Raw genomic sequence first — 13,379 nt, 5'->3', positions numbered from 1 at the left:
ACTAAACATCTGAACAATAAATATCTTTACACAATTCATATTTTTAATTGATTTCCAACATTTACACAACAGTAAATTCACCATTTTAAAGTTCTCTTGATGTTATATTCCGCACAAACGGTTGACATGGTAATTGAAATATGTTTTTTTTTAATACTTCGGCCTGGCAACAAAATCCGTGCTGAAGATGGCATTTCAATGGTTGGCATCGATATATAGATTTGAAGCCGCACCTGCTCAGAATATGGGACGTTATATCAGATGTCGAGTGTTATGGGTGTGCTTTCTGTACGGGGTTAAAATATTTCAAAGGGTAAAGTTTCTATTACCCTTTTCCAGTATAAGCCTTTCATATGAATTGTTCGACTCACTTTCTAAACCTGTTACATATCATTTAATATTGATCAATGGGTATTCGTCCTGATTATTCGGTCATGAATGAATTTCTTTTTCTGCACCGAAAAAATGTAAGGGGGGGGGGGGGGGGGGGGTAAAAAAAAGTTGTTCGATACAGTCGTGCTGCCAGCTTTAAAAACACCTCTCTTCATTTATCATTATTATGTTAATATTTAGACCTATATATTTATTTCATATGAAAATCATTTATAAATTTATCAGTTATCGAATAAACAGTCTGACATCTTATTTAGATTTTAAAGACTGGTTTGACTAATGTCAATAAATCTTCAGGAGATAAAGATATTAAACACGTGGTATCTAATCGTGAGATGACTGTCTATCGAAAAATGATTCACTACCTACTAAAGTATTGATTATTACCTTGAGAAAGTTAAACTACATGAAAACTTGAATAGGAAATTAAAAGACGGACGATTCATTATTTAGAAATCAGGGAAGTTATGTAGAGCATGCAGAGCTGTTGGTTGTATAATGTCGTCAGCGAAAATAAAATCAGAATCTCGTGAATTCTCATCATAAAATTAAGTAGGAATCAATATTATTTGGTAGAGGTCAGTGAATATTTAAACTCTCCAAAGTTTCAGAAGAAAAGAACATTTTAGTTGAGTTAGTTAGTATACTAAGCTTAAAGCCTTGTTGTTGAAGATATACGAACTCTCCCGAGTTTTAACATATGGTATTACAATTTGTTAGTTTTATTTACGCAATCGCAATAGAAAGTTGGATGAGAAAACTGTCAAACACTTTACGGAAAACTCAAGTATGAAAAAGACGACATTACGATAGGATTAGTGAAAAAAAACCTTCTCAAACTCTACACAAAAACTTAAGTTTAAGCAATACGAACACCCCCAAGAAAGGAATTTAAAATTACATTCTCCATAAGGGTAAGAAGATTCTGCTTCTCTAGTGGCACCCATCGGGTTGATCAAGTCAAGTAGAGTTTTGGTGATTAGTCAAAACGTATTTGTTATGTCGGAGATCCTACATCTCAACTACATCTGACATAATTACCAATGATGTCATGTTTCTGTTCCTAATATATTCACTTGTTCATATATTCCACTAGTCCACTACATCTGACATTATAATCAAGGTTGGCATGTCCCTGTACGAGACATATTTACTATGTCATAAATTCTACATGTCATCTACATCTCACATATTGAACAATGATGTCATGTTCTTATTCTTGCCATATTTACTATGTCATATATTCTACATGTCAATTACATCTTACTTTATTACCAATGATTTCATGTTCCTGTTCCGACATATTTACTATCTCATAGATTCTTCATGTCCACTACATCTGACATAATGACCTATAATGTCATGTTCCTGTTCCTGACATATGAACTATGTCATAGATTCTACATGTTCACTACATCTGACATTTCAAATTTATTTGAAAGAAATAAACACAGACCAGATGAGAAGTAAACAAATAACACCAAAAATGTTAACCGCTTCTTGTTGCATATATCATAATTTTCAAAAATAATCTTCCAACTCGAAATCCGAAGAACACGGGTTTTATTTTGCAGTTTCTTTACTACGGATTGATTTAAAAGAAAACTAGAATAATTACGTTTATTAACTTCATCATGTAAAAAAAGATTTAAGAAAAAAAAAATCTTTGGAAAATAAAAATCAAGATTGATAAATAGACTGATTTAGCTCCTAATATATCGTAAAAGGAATTACCTGTTTGAGATAAACAAGTTAATAGACTGTTGATGTATGTAACACTGCAGCTTTGAGGGAGTTGCAATCTGTCCAACTCCTTTTATACGTGTCCTGTTCGTTATTTCGCAAGTAACCTTTGTACGAAGAAACCTTCCCTAACATTTTGTAATTTTGATAACAGTAAATAGATATTGATAACGGAGGTCGGTTTGTGTTTTCTTTTATCGTTAACTTAATCTTGTTGACCTGCTAATAATCCATTATTTAAACTGTGTACCATGAACGGGATGATGTTTGTTTTCCTTAAATTTAAATAATAGAAAGTTTGTTATAAATCATTGAATGCAATCTAGTAAAAAAACAAATAAAAAAAAAGACTTGCAATCAGGAAGATGTATTCGAGTACAATGATTGTGAAACTAACTTTTTCATATAATTTATACTCTTATAGTCAAAATGGCTTTTAATTTAAATTTTGACAGAAGGACTAAAGACGGAGAGGCGAACTGTTACAGAACATATTAACGTTGGAACTTTTAAGGCTTTTAAGGCTTCGCAGTCTGTAAAATGGCAATGCTTTGTTGTTAATATTAAATGTAAATGAATCATATTTCTAATTTGGTAGACTTAATAAATAGAAACAGGTTTTTTTATTTTAATTTACTTGATTTGCAATGAGATAAACGACATGGCAATACAGGCAAAATTTGTTTGGATGTTTTGAGAATTTTTTAATTTTCCGATTTAACGAAGAGTCTTACTAAACTCGGATATATTTGTGTTTATGTTTATGATTATTGAAACCGGTTGTTACTTATACTTTTCTAGACCTTCGTGTGTTTTTGTCCGAGAAAAAAAAATAGATAGTAGGTCTAATGAAACTCAATTGAATTAATGCTGATGATTACTGAAACCGGTTGTTGCTTTCATTTTTGTAGACTTTTGTGTGTTTTTGTCCGAAAAAAAGTAAAATAACAAAATACCAAACTCCGAGTAAAATTCCAAACGGAAAGTCCCTTATCAAATGGCAAAATCAAAAGCTCAAACACATCAAAGGAATGGAAAACTACTGTCATATTCTTGCCTTGGTACAGTTGACGCTGTTTAATTTACTTCAACTGTTTTATTTGATTCTTACTTATTGCAATTGTTTGAATTCCAGTGGGACTTAGATTGCCTACGACTGTGAGCTTCCTTCAGAGAACATTATATTTGTTAAAGCAGGGTCGTCTATTTTGCCTGTTATGATGATACTAAAAATGAAGAAAAAAGTAAAATCACAAAAATACTGAACTCTGAGGAAAATTCAAAAAGGAAAGTCCCTTATCAAATGGCAAAATCAAAAGCTCAAACACATCAAACGAATGGATAACAACTGTCATATTCCTGACTTGGTACAGGCATTTTCTTACGTAGAAAATGGTGGATGGAACCACTTTTATGACAGTCGCATCAAATTCCATTATATTGACAACGATGCGTGAACAAAAAAAGCAGACACAATAGGTAAAAATGTCAAAAATAGGGTTACAGCAGTCAACATTGTGTTATCATCTTAATCACTATAAAAACAAACAAAGGTAAGAAAGAAGCACAAAAAGGCATACATCAAATTAAACATCCTCAGTTTGCTTTTTTATTATACGATTTTATTTATCTATGTAAAATCCGCCCATAAAGGATTGAAAGATTTTAAGTACTGGCGTAGAATCGCGCGTTTTGTCGTCCACAGTATGACGAGATACATAAGTACAGAGTCACGTCAAATGGATATCACAAAAACAGACTTAACAGTAAAAGTAATATTAATAAAGTAAAAAAATTTTGTCGTTCAAAGTATGACGGGATACATAAGTACAGAGTCACGTCAAATGGATATCACAAAAAAAAGACTCAGCAGTAAAATTATTATATCAATAAAGACAAATAAAACAATACTATAACACGTTATTAAGATGATACAACGTCAGTACGCAGAATCTATACTTCAAGACCATCGTGTATTATTTGTGAATTTGATACGGAATATTTATCAACAAGGTCTCAGTACCTTCCGATGAAAAACCTGTCAAAAGTACATTCGTATGATTTAGTACGTAAAACACAAATTTCGAATTGATAAGACACACCAATGGGAAACCTATTTATAGTAACATTTCAATGTATAACAAAGGATGATTACGATTTAGTATACCTACCACATCCTTACTGAGCCGCTTTGGCATGTGTGATGGTGGCACCGCCATCCCAAGTACAGTCTTGTTTAGCACATTCCAGATACGCATTTGTTGCTCTGTTTTTAAAAGAGGAACGAAGTATATTATAAAAGTGTCATATTAATATTTGAAAAAGTATATTTTTTAAATTATAAATTTGTGAATAATATACATCTAGTATCAAAGTTATAATTTTAAACTAAATCTGTCTTTAGTTACTTTTATTTATTGAAGGTGCAACTGTTTATCCTTTATTCCTCATTTTTATTTTATAGCATGTTATATGTAGATGAAAAGGACTGTTATCCATAAAGCAATGCTTAAGTGTGCAAATAACAAAAAAACAAGAACTATATACAACAAAATCTTACCTGCAATATTTCTCCTTGTCAAGTCCTACTTCGCCTGCAAATGCTGTGGTGCAGGCATCACATGTCCTTGCTTTGTACTAAATGTAAATGAATCAGTTTTTCTTATTTGGTAGAAAAAAATAGAAACAGAGTTTTTTATTTCAATTTACTTGAACAAAGTAATATATCAAACATACTGAACTCCGAGAAAAATTCAAAACTGAAAGTTCCTAATCAAATGGCAAAATCAAAAGCTCAAACACATTAAACAAAATGACAACTGTCATATTCCTGACTTGGAACAGGCATTTTCTTAAGTAGAACATGGTGGATTTAACCTGGTTTTATAGCTAGCCAAACCACTTAATTTGCCATAGGATAAACAACACAATAATACAGGCAAAATTTGTTTTGATTTTTTCAGAATTTTCAAAATTTTTCCGATTTTTCTCTTCAACTAAAACGGGTGCTTATTTTATAGAGTCTTATAAAACTCGATTGAATTAATGCTGATGTTTATTGAAACCGGTTGTTGCTTATACTTTTCTAGACCTTTGTGTGTGTTTTTTTCCGAAAAAGGTAAAATATCAAAAATACTAAACTGCGAGTAAAATTCAAAACTGGAAGTTGCTTTTCAAATGGACAAGTCAAAAGCTCAAACACATCAAAAGAAATGGACAACAACTGTCATGCTCCTGCTTTGGTACAGTTGACGCTGTTTAATTCACTTCAACTGTTTTATTTGATTCTTATACATCCTGGTATCTATGATGAGTTTATTATTTGCAATTCTAGTGGGAGTTAGAATGCCTAAGACTCTAGGCTTCCTGCAGAGAACATAATATTTGTTAAAGCAGGGTCGTCTATTTTGCCTGTTATAATGATACTTAAAATGAAGAAACAACTCGTCAAAAGTATATTTGTATGATTTAGTACGTAAAACGTAAATTTTGCATTCATAAGACACACCAATGTGAAATCTATTTATAGTAACATTTCAATGTATAGCAAACGATGATTACGAGTTAGTATACTTACCACAGCCTTGTTGAGCCGCTTTGGCAAATGTTATGGTGGCATGGCCATCCGAAATGCAGTCTTGTTTAGCACATTCCAAATATTCATTTGCTGCACTGTTTTTAAAAGAGGAACGGAGTATATTATAAAAGTGTCATATTGATATTTGAACAAATTGGGTTTTTTTAATTACAAATTTGTGAATAATATACATCTAGTATCGAAGTTATGATTTTAAACTAAATCTGCCTTTGGTTACTTTTATTTACTGAAGGTGCAACTATTTATCCTTTATTCCTCATTTTTATTTTATAGCATGTTATATGTTGATGAAAACGACTGTTATCAATAGAGCGATGCTTAAGTGTGCAAATAAAAAAAAAACAAGAACTATATACAACAAAATCTGACCTGCAATATTTCTCCTTGTCAAGTCTTACCCCGCCCGCAAATGCTGTGGTGCAGGCATAAAAAATCCCTGTTTTGTAGTAAATGTAAATGAATAAGTTTTTCCAATTGGTAGAAAAAAAAAAGAAACAGATTATTTATTTCAATTTACTTGAGAAAAGTAATATCTCAAAAATTCTGAACTCCGAGGAAAATTCAAAATGGAAAGTTCCTATTCAAATGGCAAAATCAAAAGCTCCAAACACATTAAACGAAATGACAACTGTCATATTCCTGACTTGGAACAGGCATTTTCTTAAGTAGAAAATAGTGGATTAAACCTAGTTTTATAGCTAGCCAAACCTCTTAATTTGCCATAAGATATACGACACGGCAATACAGGCAAAATTTGTTTTGATTTTTTGAGAATTTTCAAAATTTGTCGATTTTTCTTTAACTAAAAGGGGTTTTATTTAATGTAGGGTCTTATAAAACTCGATTGAATTAATGCTGATGTTTATTGAAACCGGTTGTTGCTTATACTTTTATAGACCTTTGTGTGTTTTTTTCCGAAAAAAGTATAATAACAAAAATACTAAACTGCGAGTAAAATTCAAAACGGGAAGTCCCTTATCAAATGGCAAAATCAAAATCTCAAACACATCAAAGGAATGGAAAACAACTGTCATATTCTTGCCTTGGTACAGTTGACGCTGCTTAATTCACTTCAACTGTTTTATTTGATTCTTACTTATTGCAATAGTTTGAATTCCAGAGAGAGTTATATTGCCTAAGACTGTGAGCTTCCTTCAGAGAACATTATATTTGTTAAAGCAGGGTCGTCTATTTTGCCTGTTATAATGATACTTAAAATGAATAAACAACTCGTCAAAAGTACATTTGTATGATTTAGGACGTAAAACACAAATTTCGCATTGATAAGACACACCAATACTATTTATAGTAACATTTCAATGTATAGCAAAGGATGATTACGATTTAGAGTACCTACCACAGTCTTGCTGAGCCGCTTTGGCAAGTGTAATGGTGGCACCGCCATCCCAAGTGCAGTCTTGTTTAGCACATTCCAGATATGAATTTGCTGCTCTATTTTTAAAAGAGGAACGAAGTATATTATAAAAGTGTCATATTAATATTTGAACAAATATCTTTTTAAATTATAAATTTGTGAATAATATACATCTAGTATCAAAGTTATAATTTTAAACTAAATCTGTCTTTAGTTACTTTTATTTATTGAAGGTGCAACTGTTTATCCTTTATTCCTCATTTTTATTTTATAGCATGTTATATGTAGATGAAAATGACTGTTATCCATAAAGCAATGCTTAAGTGTGCAAAAAAAAAAAAAAAAACTATATACAACAAAATCTGATATGCAAAGTTTCTCGTTGTCTTGTCCTACCTCGTTCGCAAATATTGTGGTGCAGGCAAGACAAGTCCCTTCTTCAGCCCCTCAATAAAATATTAGCAAAAATATTTTCATAGTTTTATTTCAGAGTTATCTTGATTAAACTACACTAGTAGCAATATTTAAGTCTGAAACAGTCATTTTGGTCTGATCAAGTCTTAATCGACTGGATTTACTGCTAGGGAAAAACGTCATGACTTTTTCAGACTTTCAGACGCTGTCACGATATACCGTGTTAATTAAGTCCGTGCAGTCATGTCAAGATAAACAAGACAGATTGTTCTTGCCTTCGATTAAGACTTGATTAGATCATGTTCAGATCAAATCAGACCAAAAGGTAAAAATGCTGTTTAGATTTTGTAAGACTGTGGTCGGTCGTGTTAAGATTTTAAATATTCGGATACAAAACGGGCGACACTTTATCTGTGTTTATCAGTAGTTGTTACCCTTTTATGAATAAAATCGGCAAAGCTTGGAGGATATTGTTTTGTTGTCTTTTAATGTTATATTGTATGTCTAGTTCATTTAATAACGTTTGCAAACTTGCAATTCATTTTTTTCCGATGTTATTTCGATTCAACTTTTAATTGGATATATAAGAAAAAAATAGATGTTGTAAAAGAGGGACGAAAGATACCAGAGTGACAGTCAAATTCATAGAACGAAAACAAACTGACAACGCCATGGCTGTTTAATTCACTTCAACTGTTTTATTTGATTCTTACTCATTGCAATAGTTTGAATTCCAGAGAGAGTGTTATATTGCCTAAGACTGTGGGCTTCCTTCAGAGAACATTATATTTGTTAAAGCAGAGTCGTCGATTTTGCCTGTTATAATGATATTTAAAATGAAGAAACAACTCGTCAAAAGTACATTTGTATGATTTAGTACGTAAAATGCAAGTTTCGCATTCATAAGACACACCAATGGGAAACCCATTTATTGTAACATTTCAATGAACAGTAAAGGATAATTACGATTTAATATACATACCACAGGCGGCTTGCTGAGCTGTTTTGGCAAGACCAATGGTTAAACCGCTATCCGAAGTGCAGTCTTTGTCTGCACGTTTCCGATATTCATTTACTGCACTGTTCTTAAAATAAATAAAACAATTGAATTACAGACAAACGAAGTATATTATCAAAGTGTCAAATTTATAGTTGAACAAATGTTTTACAAGTTTGAGATTAGTATACCTACAGTATCGTAGTTATAATTTTAAACTAAATCTGACTTTAGTTACTTTTATTTATTGAAACTGCAACTGTTTTCCTTAATTAAATCAATTTAATTTGATAGCATGCTATATGTAGATGAAAATGACTGTGATCAATAGAGAGATGCTTAAGTGTGCCAATAACAAAACAAGAACTATATAAAACAAAATCTGACCTGCATATGTTCTCCTGGTCCACTCCTGTCTGTCCAAGTTCTGTCGTGAAGGTGCTCGTGCAGGTTGAACAACTCTGAGCTCCAGTCCCTAAATAATATATTAGCAAATATATTTTCATAGTTTGATTTCAGAACTACCGATAAGTAATATTTTCTACACATTTTCAACTCTTGTGAATAAATCGTTATCCACAATGTCTTAGCAACACCCATTATTGATTAAATTCACATGGGAAAAGGTTTGGATTATTCTACTTTGAAATCAAGGTATTTCATTTCAACAATGCACAAATAAAACATTTTGTTTTAGAAAAGAAAATAAAGAAAGAAACACTAAAAGCCTCATAATTTCGAATATTTAATGAAATATTACCTGTTTAGTATAAATAAATGTTGCTGTTGACGGTTACAAGAAAACCTTACTGAAATAACAAGCTTTAAATCTTTGAAGAAGTTATATATTTCTATATATACTTAGCCACTTGTTAATTTTTAAATCACTTAATCTACCTATTTTTTTACTTTTGTCCAATCAGTTTCAAGTTTTGTGTCACCATTAGTTTACACTGTAACAATAGGGAAATGTATGATTGGGTCATGTATCTAAAATAGTAGATACAAAACAAAAGAGAGGAGGATATCAAGGGGTAATACTAGTCTAAAAAATTAACTTGGTAAAGAAAATATAAATGGTAAATTATATTACGCCATAGATCTCCTGGCTTGGCAAATGGTGGATTTTGTTTAAAATTCAGGAATACATTTGTCTTTGAGACTGTTAACCAGTATATTTATCACTGCGAAGACCAATAAATAATGAAATTCATTTCCTATCAATCCTTCTTTGCATGTATTGCAGAAACGTTCCAACCTGGAAATAAAATACCACCGTCTACTTTTATAGGACAACTTACTCAATATTACAATAACGGTGTTTACTTTATAAAAATTGTGTGTTAGATGTGATATAATAAGATACATTTGTAGATATACAAAGAAAAAAATCTTTTTAAATCGTAAAAGTGGAATTTCGGTCAGTTTCTGCAATTTTAATACTATGACATTTCTGTATTCAATGATAACATGATATTTTTTAACAAAACGTTTTATCATTTTCTAATGTATTCAAATCGTTCTGAATACACCACTTGTAATTTTGAAATATGCATCTGGTGAAGTAAAGTTGGTACTACAGTTAATGTTATTAAGTATATGCTATCAAGGGAACACTTGATTTGATCCAACCACCAACTATTACACAGACAATTGCATGCTGGTCACTATTTGATACATGCTTGTTTCACCATAAACTGAGAGTTTAACTGACAACAATCTTAACAAAAGCTTGAGATGTACCTTTGGTGTTTAAAAATAAAATATTATTAACCCCTTGATTGCAAAGTATATAACAAAATGCATGCATCTGTTAACATTTATTGATTGCAAATGGCAGTTTGTGGTTGCAATATCAAGAAATTGTTGATCAGTTCTTTCATTAAAACTTTAAAAATGTGAACGATAAACGGGAAGAAATTAATATTAATATAATGAAAAGTTGTTGTGGGGCTGAATCAAGCAGACAATAACCTTACGATAATTAAACGAAACGATCAATGGATGCATATTCACAATGCATCTGTTAATTAATGGATCTGTTAACATCGCCGTTTAGTGGCCATTCTTTTTTCATTCACATTCATGACGCACTGTAGTTTGAAGTACACGTTAACGTGTCCGTTCCAAATTCCATTAAAACCGAAAGTAAACGGATAGGTTAACGTACTGGTAAACGTGCACTTGACAGAACATAATAATCATATAACTTAATATATTCGAAATGCGCATTTTTTGTAATATTTGATAAAATTCATTTGTTTTAAAATTCTAGATTGGTAAAAGTATTGTCCAAAAAATTTTAAAAGCCTGTAAAAAATAATGACAAATACTGTAAAGAAAATTCAAGATGAGACAATATTTATTTCATTCATTAAGTTATTTCATTCACATCAAAGGTTTTCCTGTTACTCATATATCTTTTTCATACTTTATATCCTTGCGCTTACTTAAGTTGTGACTGCTAGTGGATTATCCATATTATTTAATGGTAGAAAGTCTTAAAACCACTACAGTAACGTTTCTTTTGGATTTATAATTTTGAAAGTTTAAACTAAACTGTGTACATTTAGACAGAATACACAAGACACTATATTGATTTGAAATATGCCATTTCTGTAATATTTGATGCACATTGATTTGTTTTAAAATCGAAAATTAATAAAAGCACTGTCCCAGAATAAAGAAAACCTGTAAGAAAAACAATTACAAGTACTGTATATAAAACTCAAGATACAGTAGCAAATTAAAACAAACCAAAACGGGGATAGCAATCTATAATTAATATAAATATTGTTAGTTAGAACTTTTATTGTGTGATACTAATACTATTAATTAAAAAATAAAAACTGAATAATCAATAAAAATAATTAAACTAGTACACAAAAAGCTCAATTTGTGGTATGATTGCAATTGAGACATCAATTCTCCTCCATTGACCAAATGACAAGACTCAGTCCGTCTGGGGAAAACATGAACGTAATAGATAAGCAAACGTTTTGCAGAAGATAATGTTAATATAAAATAAAATAAGGAAGTGTAGTATGATTGACAATGCAAAAACTATTCCTCATGGTCAACTGACGTCGATATCAGGCATTATAGGTCACCGAGCGCGAACGCATTTAACTTTTACATAGACAATTAACAAGTTTTTGATAAATGCCTCACTTAATATAGTTTTTTTTAAGAAATAGAAAGGTTATTTCATACACATAGTTATCTTCATCATACTAAACATTCTCGCGTTTACTGAAGGTCTAACCGGCCATATTAATTTTATGTTAGTAAAAGCACCAAAACCATTAAATTTCTTATGGATTTATAATTTTGAAAGTTTAAACTGAAATTTGTGTATTTTGACAGAATATACATGACATTCATATTCTTCCAATTTAAGAAATATCGTTTGAAGTATGAATCAACTATTATCTCGAAATGCAGATTAATTAGAAAACAATCTCGTGACAACACGAAATGTAACTAGATTAACAATTGAAGCAAGATCATATTCTTGATGAGTTTATTTTATACACGGAAGTAAGTAGGGAACCCTTGCATGTACAATACAACATTGAAAAAAGGAAGCTTTTGGCTAAGATATATTTCTAAAATATTGTTCATTCGAGAAATTTTAAATATTTCAACTCATTCAGCACATATCTAAGAAAATGTTGACAAACAAATTATTTCGCCCCTCTTGTATGACACTTGACAAATTTGCCAGTGCCCTGTTGCTGTTTTTTTTAGATTTCATGATCAAAATCTTTGAATTTTACTCAAAACTGTAATATTTGGTCTTGACATTTTGTCAGTTTCCTTATTTTTATCCTTGTTATCTTAAGACTGACGTTATGCAAATCCGGTTTCCTATAATCGAGAAATGTATGATAAAATCAACAATTTTGTTTTGAAACATAATTTCTGGTGATGTTTTGTTTTCAGTTTTCCTATTATATATACAATTATGTTAAATACAATACATATAGAGTTATATATTGTAATGTAATATGCTGATCCATCAATAACATGTGTATTTAATTTTCGTTGGGTTTTTATTAAAAAACGATGATGATAATCCAAACTCATCTTTTTTTCCCCTTTGTAACTTGGAACACTTTATTCGTAGTTAAATGTTCATTTATAAGTTATTTTGACATTAAAAGACCTCCACACAGAAAGGAATCTTAAGACATGCGAGCCTGGCTAGTGAGAGTATTTCAGCTGTTCTGTTTGTGAGGAGGTCTATTAATGCCAACATAAAATTATCATTATATGATAAACAAAACTAAGACTAATATCTACTAATAGATATTTACAAATAGAGTTGTTGCGGAACTGAAGTATTAAGATACGTTTACGTATTGCAGTATCCATATACGTGCGATGAAGTTCAAATGAGGATATATGTTTCTGATCCCAATGAAACGAATAATGTATTGATTAAATTAGAAAAAAAAGTTATTGTTAATGTGTAATACGTTCCTGCTGTATGCTAAATTCATGTACAGAACGTTTAAGTACAGAAGAATGATTTTTAAAGATATAAACACAAAATGTAACCTCGAGACTCGAGTGTACCTCACTACTTTGAAGTACATGTCATTTCCTAAACAATAATTCTGAACTTGTTTACTGACAAATATTTTCAGTTTTATACATTAAATAAGGTTGTGGCGAACAAGGTCATATAGGATTTTTGCAACCCAAACATCAGTTTGACTTCATACCTTATATTTATTTGAGCGTTTATAAATCTTTTTTAACTGATGACGATTTAAGTCAAAGTCTTGTTATGAACTATGACTTTCCCCAAACACGTGTTTTTCTTAAACGAATCCTTATTTCTTCAACAGTAC

At 30.9% G+C, this 13,379-nt stretch overlaps 1 protein-coding gene across 4 annotated transcripts in view; it reads right to left on the bottom strand.

The window, feature by feature from the left end:
* The window catches only part of LOC127705828 (uncharacterized), a 170,996-nt gene that overhangs the window by 48,167 nt on the left and 109,450 nt on the right, over nt 1–13,379 (bottom strand). The window contains exon 1 of one of the 4 annotated variants that reach the window (XR_007984053.1): nt 1,669–1,805. The exons of the other annotated variants lie outside the window; for them this stretch is intronic. The gene's annotated coding sequence lies outside the window, so the exon portion shown is untranslated. Of the gene's footprint in view, nt 1–1,668; nt 1,806–13,379 lie in introns of those variants that run through there. 4 annotated transcript variants of the gene reach the window in all.

The sequence above is a fragment of the Mytilus californianus genome, unplaced genomic scaffold (assembly GCF_021869535.1).
Source record: "Mytilus californianus isolate M0D057914Y unplaced genomic scaffold, xbMytCali1.0.p SCAF_6, whole genome shotgun sequence".
In the NCBI taxonomy this organism is placed as follows: Eukaryota; Metazoa; Mollusca; class Bivalvia; order Mytilida; family Mytilidae; genus Mytilus; species Mytilus californianus.
This window is presented reverse-complemented; position numbering and strand designations above follow the sequence as displayed.